Raw genomic sequence first — 13,232 nt, 5'->3', positions numbered from 1 at the left:
TGTTTTTAATGCAGTACTTGGTACTTGGCATAGCAACTATATGTTTTGTGGAAATGTATGTGCCATAAATACTGTAGGATGATGGTGGTGTCTACTGAAAAATATGCCTGACAAAGACCGCTGAGTGGTTCAAAACACTGCTGCTATGTGTGTTGGAGGAAAGTTTTTTACTTGGATGGATGCTGCCAGTCAGATGTAAGGGCCCTATTACACGGGACGATTTATCGTGTGAAAAATCATTATATCGTTCGAATTTAAACGATTATCGCACTGTGTAATTGCAGGCAACAATCGAAAAATCGTTCGTATGTCGTTGATCATTGATTTAGATCTGAACCTAAAATTATCGTTAATCGTTCGCTGTAATTCCACATTCATTCGCTCAAGTTCTCAAGTTCCGCATTTTTTCACTAATCGTTCAGTGTAACTGTACATTGTTCACTGTTTTGATGGGATCAGAAGGAATAAACGGTCATAGTAACGATCAAAATTACAATCATCGTTCTGTGTAATATGGTGAACGATTTCAGGTTAACGATAAACAATCTTGTTTGTGATCGTTAGTCGTTAATCATTAAAAATCGCTCCGTGTAATAGGACCCTAAGTTTTGGCCCGCAGAGTGGGATTCCTGGCTTTCTAACTAGGCATCCTTTATTGTACACATTGCTTAAAGTGAATGTACCATCAGATACATTGTTTTTTTTTCATTAGCCGATTGGTGCTGCCGCAGGAATCCCGGTGGCGTAGTCCTCTTTTTTGAAACGCATCCTGGTTCCCACACTCGGTGCTATTCTATTGCTTTGCACTGACCCAGCTCTATGCTCTGGAGACGGCCCCCCCCCCCCCCCCCCCCACTGTGACCATATTCCCTCCCCTCTGTGAAGCGGCTCCATTGATTCTAACCCGCAAAAATAAAGTGGCAAGTGCAATGGTAAACATATACAAGATGTGGAATGTAACCACGAAATAGTGTGCTGCTCGTCAGGGATGCCGTCAAGCCACAGCGCACGATTTGTCATCTTCGTCAGGGGGTGCGCCATCTTTAGCAGAATTTACACCAACACGCAGTGGTAGTATTGTTCACTGACAGGGCATAGGGAGTTGTTGTGCACCTGGGTTTATGTAGAGGCGTAAAATTCTGCATGCCTGTGTATCAAGTAGGAAGGGCGGTGGCTACAAATTATTGGAACAGCAATGGCAGCAGACATCAGGATTAAAGCTGGGAACATACAAAGCTGGAAACAATGGTCTTTGGGATAGACTGCTACAGGCAATAGCAGATGTTAGAATGAGAGGCATCCTTATGGTTACTTCTTCTGTACAGCCTAGTTAAAGGGGTTTCCCGACAGAGAAGATAGGTAGCTGATCGTGGGAGTTCCTACCGCTGGAGCCCCTCATGATCTTGACAATGACTTGAGTTCTGTTCTTGAGATCAAGGGGGGCTCCAGTAGTCTGACCCTGTGTATGGGGGATAACTTTTAAACTTGGAAAAACTCCTTGAGGTGTCACTCAAGACACAAATTTTTGCGTTTTATTGGGTTTAAAAAAAACACAGCAAAATCGGCCAGTAGCTCTGCTTTTTGGCAGTTTTCTGGAATTGTCTCAGCGATGTAATGACGCTGATCCAAGCTCGACAAGCATTTACTAATGGGCTTCAGCAGACCTTACTAATCGAGCACTGCTTGTATAGATCAATGCAGTACATATGTACTGCATTGATCTTTATGAGCAACCATACCCCTGCCGATCGCTAGAATGAAGGGGTAGACCCAATCAGCAGCACGCACTCTGCCCCTTCATCTTCGCTATAACTGCTAAAACAAGCACTCTGTGTTATAATGGGAGCCTATGGATTTTGCTGTATACAGAATTGGCAGAAGTTCTATGGGCTCCCATTTACTTTACTCCAATTACTTAAGTACCGTCTGGGGTGATCCGGGTCACGGAACGTCCGGTTGTTCACGTAGTGTGAACATAGCCTAAGGGAATAAGATCGCCTTCAAAATGAAAGATTAACCAAAGTCTTCCATGTACTTTCCCAGCCTTAATCCTGATATCTGATACTACCGCTATCTCTTCTTGGTTTCTAAATAATAAAACATCAGACAGAATGTGAATAATCCACAAATCCACTGGATGAATGCCATAGGAGTGCATGGCCTGTGTGCGTTACTGTTTTCGTTAAATCCTCTCCAAGCTGCTTCCTGCAGATGAGGTAAAGGACTTTCCAGCAAATAATCTCTGCCACTCCCTGCAGTGGAGAAGAGCTCAGGAGAATGAAGATGAGCAGAACGCACTGCTTTACTAGGTGGTAGAGTATCCATTATCATAATGTGTTTACTATTTATGTGCCGTAATGGGCTGAAATATGCACCGTGCTTCTGACATAACATAGGGACCCATCGAAAGATGTAAACTGTATTGGTCATTTAGAAAAAATTTTGACAAGTCCAGTTTTGATCGATCAAGACAACAAGCAGTAGCATGCATCACTTTCCTGCTGTCAATCGTCTCCATCAAGCAGCCCCATGGACTTCTACTGGCTTGTTCTCGTGATCAGATATAGCAAAGGACATCTCTCTATTTTAAAGTGTACCTGTCGTTACAAAAAATTTTTGTCATGTCTAAGAGACATGTCAAAAGTTCTGATTGCTCCAGGTCCGAGTGTTCAGACCCGTACTGATCGGGGGAACAAGCCGGGAAAAAAAAGAAGAGTTGGACCTATAATGGAGCTTGACTCTTTTTTCTAACTCAGAACGGGGAGAGGACACACTGCAATGCGGTCTTCTCCAGGCTCGTCCTCCCGATGGTATGGGTCTAAAGACTAAAAAAACTTATGACATGTCTCTACGTCAGATCAAAAGTTTTTCGTAACGACAGTGACACTTAAAATTTTCTACCATGTAGCTGCTACTCGGAAGATAGAGATAAACTCATCAGAAGATCTTTCTGCTCTTTCATTGTAAGTGAGCTCAAAAAGTGGAGAAGTGGACATACCTTGGAGGACAGCTTACAAAGGCTGGGGATAGAGAAAAGAGGAGATAAAAATAAAAGGTATGGGGTTCAGATGATCATATACACTAGACTGAGTACAAGTATAAATCCAGCTCACGCAGCAAGCTGCAGTGGTCGTAAAAGCAAACGTATGCAAAACTTTTAGTGAAAATCTATGGAGAGATATTTTTTTTTCCACCATAAGTACAAAGCAAGAAGAAGCACTTTATCACTGAACATGGTCAGGGGTGCTGAGCTACACATGTTTCTATGGGTTTTCTTTTTTACTTCCTCTGGATCAACAATAAAGGATAATAGGCGGCACTGGATGAACATGTCTTTTTCAGCCGTACAAACCGGACCCCAGCTTAGAATCTAGTAACTATAACCTGTAATAATTCTGAGTTGTCATCCACAGGGTTCCACTGTAAAAAATAAATAATAATAAAATTGTGTATTTTACTGGATTCCTCTGACTGGAGTAGACTGCGGTTTTTCATATAGCCTGACGGGCAGCCGGGGCACTTTATCGGCCGCAGTTGCCTGAAAGAGCAAAGGCAAGCCAATGCTGCAAAATGCGTGTAAAAATGAGGAGTAAAATGACCAACTTATGTCCTTAAAATAGATTTTGCTTCAGTTTATTTGGAGAACACCTGACAGTTAACCCCTTTTTTTACAGCTGTATTTACTCGGCAATGCGTTAGGCTATACGTTGGCATCCCTTTTTGGCAAGTTTCCGATCTATAGCCTCGCATGGGGCAGAAAATGAAATGTCAACCTGGCCACATATATATAGGGTAAGTCTCTAAGGTATACGGCTATAGTGTGTCATCCGTCATACATAGGGGCCCACATGGTACTGGTTTTAATATTAGGATCCAACATCGTGTGTGGTAGCCTGCGCTAATTCATCCGCAAAACCTGTCTGTATGTCCTAACGGGGACTACAGCCACTTCTGGCGTCCGTCGGGTGAATGGGGGTCGTAGTTTTCACCATGTGCACCTGGACCATCTCAATACTTGCCGATGTGCTGAGCCACTAATGAGTGTGAACATGGCCAATATGTATTGGCACCTGAATGCCCAGGATAAGTATATATATATATATATATATATATATATATATATATATATCCCAGCTGTAACCCTGTATAGGACATCACAGACCCTGTGTCCTGTAGCTATGAGGGTCCCTGTAAGTGTATAGGACATCACAGACCCCCTGTCCTGTAGCTATGAGGGTCCCTGTATAGGACATCACAGACCCCTGTCCTGTAGCTATGAGGGTCCCTGTATAGGACATCACAGACCCCCTGTCCTGCAGCTATGAGGGTCCCTGTATAGGACATCACAGACCCCCTATCCTGCAGCTATGAGGGTCCCTGTATAGGACATCACAGACCCCCTGTCCTGTAGCTATGAGGGTCCCTGTATAGGACATCACAGACCTCGTGTCCTGCAGCTATGAGGGTCCCTGTATAGGACATCACAGACCCCCTGTCCTGTAGCTATGAGGGTCCCAGCTGTATAGGACATCACAGACCCCGTGTCCTGTAGCTATGAGGGTCCCTGTATAGGACATCACAGACCCCGTGTCCTGTAGCTATGAGGGTCCCTGTATAGGACATCACAGACCCCCTGTCCTGTAGCTATGAGGGTCCCTGTATAGGACATTACAGACCCCCTGTCCTGCAGCTATGAGGGTCCCTGTATAGGACATCACAGACCCCCTGTCCTGTAGCTATGAGGGTCCCTGTATAGGACATCACAGACCCCCTGTCCTGCAGCTATAAGGGTCCCTGTATAGGACATCACAGACCCCCTATCCTGCAGCTATGAGGGTCCCAGCTGTATAGGACATCACAGACCCCCTGTCCTGTAGCTATGAGGGTCCCTGTATAGGACATCACAGACCCCCTGTCCTGTAACTATGAGGGTCCCTGTATAGGACATCACAGACCCCCTGTCCTGTAGCTATGAGGGTCCCTGTATAGGACATCACAGACCCCCCTGTCCTGTAGCTATGAGGGTCCCTGTATAGGACATCACAGACCCCCCCGTCCTGTAGCTATGAGGGTCCCTGTATAGGACATCACAGACCCCCTGTCCTGTAACTATGAGGGTCCCTGTATAGGACATCACAGACCCCCTGTCCTGTAACTATGAGGGTCCCTGTATAGGACATCACAGACCCCCTGTCCTGTAGCTATGAGGGTCCCTGTATAGGACATCACAGACCCCCCCGTCCTGTAGCTATGAGGGTCCCTGTATAGGACATCACAGACCCCCTGTCCTGTAGCTATGAGGGTCCCTGTATAGGACATCACAGACCCCCCCGTCCTGTAGCTATGAGGGTCCCTGTATAGGACATCACAGACCCCCTGTCCTGTAGCTATGAGGGTCCCAGCTGTATAGGACATCACAGACCCCCTGTCCTGCAGCTATGAGGGTTCCTGTATAGGACATCACAGACCCCCTGTCCTGTAGCTATGAGGGTTCCTGTATAGGACATCACAGACCCCCTGTCCTGCAGCTATGAGGGTCCCTGTATAGGACATCACAGACCCCCTGTCCTGTAACTATGAGGGTCCCTGTATAGGACATCACAGACCCCTGTCCTGCAGCTATGAGGGTCCCTGTATAGGACATCACAGACTCCCTGTCCTGCAGCTATGAGGGTCCCTGTATAGGACATCACAGACCCCTGTCCTGTAGCTATGAGGGTCCCTGTATAGGACATCACAGACCCCTGTCCTGTAGCTATGAGGGTCCCTGTATAGGACATCACAGACCCCCTGTCCTGTAGCTATGAGGGTCCCTGTATAGGACATCACAGACCCCCTGTCCTGTAGCTATGAGGGTCCCAGCTGTATAGGACATCACAGACCCCCTGTCCTGTAGCTATGAGGGTCCCTGTATAGAACATCACAGACCCCCTGTCCTGTAGCTATGAGGGTCCCTGTATAGGACATCACAGACCCCCTGTCCTGTAGCTATGAGGGTCTCCACATCGCTGCCATCACTAGTTCTGTAAAGTTTCTCCTGACCTTCTGGGAGGAGAGGGATCTGCAGTGCATCAGCGCCGCCCCGACCACTCCCCGGCCCGGTACAAGTTGTGATGCCGCGCACTGCCCCCCGGTGCCCCCGCATCTGTAAGCTCCGTGCCGCCGCCGCCCTGCAGTCACTGCCCGTCCTGTGCCCGCTAATACACGCACAGAGCCTCGGTATACAGCGCCCCCGCCCCTCACCTTGTCACACAGCGGTCCTCGGTATACACGTCCCTGCCCGCCGCTCCGTCAGTCCTGGTAGCAGTGCTGAGGACAGCTAAAGAGCTGCAGGCCCTGCCCAGGACCGGCCCCTCACTGCAGCAGAGGAAGGAGGGGCGGGACGGGGAAAACTTGGAATCACTTCAAGTCCCGTAGACGGCGCCGAGCGCGGGAGTTACCTCACACATCAGTATGACTATAGAGAGAAGCTCACACATCAGTATGACTATAGAGAGAAGCTCACACATCAGTGTGACTATAGAGAGAACCTCACACATCAGTGTGACTATAGAGAGAAGCTCACACATCAGTATGACCAGGGCCGATTCTAGCTTCTCTGCTGCCTGAGGCGAAAATTAAAATGGCGCCCCCCCCCCCCCCCCCCCCCCCCCGATACTAGAATCAATTGTGCAGGAACCATTCTCACGTATTCTCCTGTCGATACCTCAGCTATTATTATGTATACATTATGTATACATTATTTATTATGATGTTCTGCAGAATCTCATCATGCACCTCAGCTGCTGCAGAACATCACACTACACCTCAGCTGCTGAAGAACATCATCATACACCTCAGCTGCAGCAGAACATCATAACATACATGCATGCACTGCAGCACCCTAATATATTCAAGTGGGGAGGGGGGTGCACATGGCACAGTGACTTTATTAAACTGCAGGGGTTAATAAAGTCACTGTGCCATGTGCATCCCTAAAACTCCCCACCCCACAGAATACATTACATAAGGGTGCTGGAGGGGTTAACGAGGAGAGGAGGACTGTTATATATACAGTGTACAGCACATATATGATACAGAAGACTATATATACACTGTATAGGGGAGGAGTATTACATATACAGTAAATATATGATATAGCAGTTAATGTATACACTATATAGGGGAAGGTTGTTCTATATAAAGCACACATATGAAACAGAAGAGACAATGTATACACTATATAGGGGAGGACTGTTATATATACAGTATACAGAACATATATGATATAGCAGTGGTTAATAAAGCAACTGTGCCATGTGACCCCTCCCCCCCTGGAATACATAAGGGGGCTGCAGTGCAAAGTATAAGAAACTAATGGTGCGTTTACACAGATAGATTTATCTGACAGATTTTTGAAGCCAAAACAAGGAACAGACTATAAAAAGAGAACAGGCCATGAAGGAAAGATTGAGATTTCTCCTCTTTTCAAATCTTTGGCTTCCAAAATTGGTCAGATAAATCTCTGTGTAAACGCACCATAACTGTGCCATGTGACCCCCACCCCCAATACAGTGACCCCTGCACTGCAGCACCCTCCCAAATGTATTCAAGTGGGGGAGGGGGTGCACATGGCACAGTGACTTTATTAAACTGCAGGGGTTAATAAAGTTACTTAACACATAACATAAGGGGCTGCAGGGGTTAACTCACCAGCAGCAGGCCCAGTGGATGAGGAAGTTGATGGGAGGGATCCTCACTCAGGTAATCGGCTGCCCACCACACACAGACAGAGCAGCACACATAGACACAGTGACAGATACACAGAGCTGTACATACACAGGGACAGAAAGGACAGGCAGACCCAGCACCACACACAGGTACACAGCAGAGACAGCACCACAACAGCACATTCACATCTCTTCCTCCTGGAGGGATGAGTCGCAGGGCAGCAGCTAATTAAGCAGCATGGAGGGCAGCTGTCCAGCCCTGGACAGGACACTCACGCCAGTACTGTACAAAAGATGATCTCCTCCTCCTCTGGGCCGACAGCGTCCAGCCATGTGTGCAGTCACTACTCTGACACTGTGAGCGGCTGCTGCCCTCAGTGTCTCTCAGGGGCCCTCCTCAGCAGCAGGCAGCCTCTGCACTATTAGTTTATATTAATACAGTAATTGAAGTATGCAGACCGGGCGGCCCCCTGGACTGCAAATCAGGCAGCAGGAAGAGGAGGGATCAGCATGTGGAGCCGCTGTGGCCGTCCGTTCATGCTCCTACCCAATCCTCAGGAAGACTGCCGGGTGACGTCACACATCACAGAGACGAAGCCCGGCAGTCCCTGGGAAGGGCGGCAGGGGGCGGCCAGGCACTCAGCACTGATAGGGGCCGAGGCTGCTGTCATTTCAGTGAAGTTAAACCTCACTAAAATGACAGTGGCAGAGAAGATTGTGCCGCCCCCTGGAGGAACACAAGAGCTGCCGCCTGAGGCAGAAGGCTCACTCTGCCTCATGGCAGAGGCGGGCCTGAGTATGACTATAGAGAGAAGCTCACACATCAGTGTGACTATAGAGAGAAGCTCAAACATAAGTGTGACTATAGAGACTGAGACAAGCTCAAACATCAGTATGACTATAGAGAGAAGCTCACACATCAGTATGACTATAGAGACTGAGAGAACCTCACACATCACAGTGTATAGAGACTGAGAACCTCACTAATCACAGTGTATAGAGACTGAGAACCTCACTAATCACAGTGTATAGAGACTGAGAACCTCACTAATCACAGTGTATAGAGACTGAGAAGCTCACACATCACAGTATATAGAGACTGAGAGAACCTCACACATCACAGTGTATAGAGACTGAGAGAACCTCACTCATCACAGTGTATAGAGACTGAGAACCTCTCTCATCACAGTGTATAGAGACTAAGAAGCTCACACATCACAGTATATAGAGACTGAGAGAACCTCACACATCACAGTGTATAGAGACTGAGAACCTCTCTCATCACAGTGTATAGAGACTGAGAGAACTGCACACATCACAGTGTATAGAGACTGAGAACCTCTCTCATCACAGTGTATAGAGACTGAGAACCTCACACATCACAGTGTATAGAGACTAAGAAGCTCACACATCACAGTATATAGAGACTGAGAACCTCACTAATCACAGTGTATAAAGACAGAGAACCTCACACATCACATTGTATAGAGACTGAGAACCTCACTAATTACAGTGTATAGAGACTGAGAACCTCACTAATTACAGTGTATAGAGACTGAGAGCCTCACTAATCACAGTGTATAGAGACTGAGAGAACCTCACTCATCACAGTGTATAGAGACTGAGAACCTCACTCATCACAGTGCATAGAGACTGAGAACCTCACACATCACAGTGTATAGAGACTGAGAACCTCACTCATCACAGTGTATAGAGACTGAGAACCTCACACATCACAGTGTATAGAGACTGAGAGAACCTCACACATCACAGTGTATAGAGACTGAGAACCTCACACATCACAGTGTATAGAGACTGAGAGAACCTTACACATCACAGTATATAGAGACTGAGAGAAGCTCACTCATCACAGTGTATAGAGACTGAGAACCTCTCACATCACAGTGTATAGAGACTGAGAACCTCACACATCACAGTGTATAGAGACTGAGAGAAGCTCACTCATCACATTGTATAGAGACTGAGAGAAGCTCACTCATCACAGTGTATATAGACTGAGAGAACCGCACACATCACAGTGTATAGAAACTGAGAGAAGCTCACTCATCACATTGTATAGAGACTGAGAGAAGCTCACTCATCACATTGTATAGAGACTGAGAGAAGCTCACACATCACAGTGTATAGAGACTGAGATAACTGCACACATCACAGTGTATATAGACTGAGAACCTCACACATCACAGTGTATATAGACTGAGAGAAGCTCACTCATCACAGTGTATAGAGACTGAGAGAACCTCACACATCAGCAGGGCAGGGTGTAAAGAGAGAGAACCTCACACATCACAGTGTAAAGACAGAGTACCTCGCACATCACAGAGAGTGGTTTGCTGCTATATGAAGCTTTTTTAATTCTGTGCTAAGAAAAGCACAGCGAGTGTGTAAGTGAACCCGTCTGTTGTCACTTAAGTGTGACCCATACCTCCAGTTACAGTTGTCTTTTCACCTCGCAGCACATTTATTTATAGCCACTTTGGTTCGCAAATCCACTTCAGTCCGCACCACACTTGAACGGCCACCTCTATTAGCCTGGTGTAACACTGACATTCATCAGCGTAATCGAATTTATGAAGGTCCATGCACCCCCCATGTGTCATGTCTGCCCACCCAGTGACAGGCACTCATCTGTGCACGGACAGTGTTCTGCCGACGGGTCCTCGGAGCTCCCGGCTTCATGTATTATTATGATGCCTGAAGCTCTGAAGCTGTTACAATCTTTGCGGCACTGTACTGACACAGCCATGCATAGCCACAGTAGCGTGAACTTTTAAGCAGAACTTTCCGTAGAAAATTGTCCGTGCACAGACACTTTATTGCTGATGTGTTAGTGCCTCCTAAGTTAACAGCGGTTTCATCAGGGCACAGATAGATTGCAGTGTAAGGCTATGCGGTCCTTATGTTGTGCTGCAGGCTGAGAGAATACCGGCCGGAGTGTATACACATGGTATACACTCCGGCAGGGATCCCTATCGGCGCAGCGAGAAACTGACATGTCAGTGCAGACTATGGAGCGTGCAGCCGGGTCACAGAACGGCCGCTCTTATTCAGCGTCTGAACATAGCCTATGGCTTTGTTCCCATACAGTATTTTTGCTCAGTATTTTGCAAACAAAATCGGGAGTGGATTGAAAACACAGAAAGGGTCTGTTCCCACACTATTTAAATTGAGTGGATGGCCGTCATTTAATGGCAAATAGTTACTGTTATTTTAAAACAACCGATTTTAAATTTAGCAATTAAAATAAATCCCTGGATCAGCAACCATTCTCTGTAATCTAGTAACAATAACTTGTAACACTCTCTAAATACATGACCCTTCTAAACTCTTTTAGTGAGTTTACCATGACAACTTTCCATAGTGTCTTTACTCTTTAGTAGAGATGATCGAACAACGCTGATGTTCAGGTTCATACAAGCTCGAACCTTCGGTATTTGACTCCCGCAGTCTTCCCGTTCTGTGAGAAAGGTGGAGACAGCCCGAGTCCCGCCTGGAAAACAGGAATACAACCTATGGCCCAGGCCAGTGGCGTAGCTACCATAGAGGCAGAGTAGGCAGTTGCTATGGGGCCCCTGCAGGAGGGGGGCCCGGGGGAGAAGGTAAGAGCGTGTGTCCTTCTGCTTAACCCCTTATGTACTGCAGTGTGTAAGTGACCCAATGTTTACATACATGCTGCAACACGAAAAAGGGTTAACAAGCAAAAGACAGAGATCTCTGCTTCACTGCACTGATAACCTCCGACCACTGTTCTCCAGCTGGCAATCAAGTAGGAAAGGAAAATGTGCAGAGCTCCGTGCAGAGGTCAGGGGTTATCTCATATATATATATATATATATATATATATATATATATATATATATGCACAGTGCTTTGTGTTGAGCGCTGGGGGAGGGGGTCCCCTTAAAAGTTTTTGCTATGGGGCCCGAGAATCCTAGCTACGCCACTGGCCCAGGCTGTATTCCTGTTTTCCAGGTGGGATATGGGCTGCCTCCCCTTTCCCATGGAACAGAAAGACTAATGCTACGTTTACACGGAGCGATAATTCGCCCGATCATCAGATTAACGATTTCGAAGTAACAATTTTTTTTTTTAGAACAATCAGCGTTTAGTGATATATCGTACAGAAAATTCGTTTTGCGATCGCTTAAGCCTATCTCGCACATAGGTAAAATCGGTGAACGACTGTTTACACGCAACGATCTGCGAATTTTTTTACGAACGACGATTTAAGAACATGTTCAAAGATCAAAATGAACGATTTCTCGCTCGTCGTTCGATCGTTCGCTGCGTTTACATGTACGATTATCGTTCGAATTCAATCGTTATCGTGCAAATTCCCACAATAATCGTTCAGTGTAAGCGCAGCATTAGGGAGTCAAATACCGAGGGTTCAAGTTCGTATGAACCTGAACAGCAGCGCTATACTTTATGTGGCCAAACATCTACATTAACTGATTGTTTGGCCAACAGCTATCTCTCCCAAACACAGGATCATTCAGCGCGGCCTGATCGCTCTGGTGGTGGCTTATCTCTCCAAGAACAAAAGAGTCAGGCAGTGATTTTCCATCAAGCCCGACCCCTATCTCTGTCGTGGTGTATCAGGAGCCCCATATACTTTATACTGACAGTCGAACCTGCTGACAGAAGTATAACTAGCACAGGGACCTTTACAGTAAAGAATGGCCGTCTATGTTGGTGTCCAAACCTTCTTTCCTCTAACAGTAGACAATGCCCCTTGTTATAGATAAAGTCCTGAGTGTAAATAAATCACGTGAGAGTTGTATTATACCTTATGCAGTGCATAGGTATTAGGTTGCCTAACAAAATAAGACTAATCTAGACAATCTTTCTGGGTATTGTAGTCCACCTGTTCCATTTTCCGTCTATGATATGGAGCCACACCATTGCCACCTACTTTTTCCAGGAAGCTTTTCAGTGTTTATTCACCTCCTTACTATTATAGGAATTTAAAGGAAATTGCTTAGGTCATAACCAGAGTGTGAACTGCTGCCAGTAGTTGTTCATGTCTTTATAACACTAAAAAATGATTTAATCCGCAGCTGGCAAGTGTCAAAGAGCTGTGTGTAGCCTTGGTATTGTGTGTGTTGTGGCCATACTACCTCTTTATTATTGCGGATCTGCAATTATGAACAAAAGTAGGGAGCGTGTTCATGTAGCCTTACTAATCCTGGACAAACCCTTTAAGTTCACACTTACCGGATCCACAGCTGATTTTCTGCTGCGGATCCGCAGCAGATCCGCAGCAGATTTCATTTAAATAACTGAACACAGCATCAAATCTGCACCATCAAATCTGCTGCGGATCCTGTAGGTGTGAATGCACCCTGACATAGAATGTTACAGATGTAGCCTGGAATAACCCTTTAAGGTACAAACCCACACACCGTATATGCAGCGTATTTTCTGCTGCGATACGCAGCAGATTAGATCTAAACAACTGAACACAGCATCAAGTCTTCACCATCAAATCTGCTGCAGATC

General features: G+C 46.3%; 1 protein-coding gene across 4 annotated transcripts in view; it reads right to left on the bottom strand.

Annotated features, from left to right (window-relative positions):
- Positions 1 to 6,379, bottom strand: part of LOC138789490 (transmembrane protein 272-like) — a 28,274-nt gene extending 21,895 nt beyond the window's left edge. For 3 of the 4 annotated variants that reach the window (XM_069968156.1, XM_069968158.1, XM_069968155.1), the window contains exon 1: positions 6,244 to 6,379. The gene's annotated coding sequence lies outside the window, so the exon portion shown is untranslated. Of the gene's footprint in view, positions 1 to 2,998; positions 3,021 to 6,243 lie in introns of all 4 variants that reach the window. The other variant, XM_069968159.1, reaches the window with a different exon arrangement.
- Positions 6,380 to 13,232: the final 6,853 nt, after the last annotated feature.

Source organism: Dendropsophus ebraccatus, chromosome 4, assembly GCF_027789765.1.
Source record: "Dendropsophus ebraccatus isolate aDenEbr1 chromosome 4, aDenEbr1.pat, whole genome shotgun sequence".
Lineage (NCBI taxonomy): Eukaryota > Metazoa > Chordata > Amphibia > Anura > Hylidae > Dendropsophus > Dendropsophus ebraccatus.
Note: the sequence above shows the minus strand (reverse complement) of the source record. Positions and strands in the feature narration are given on the sequence as shown.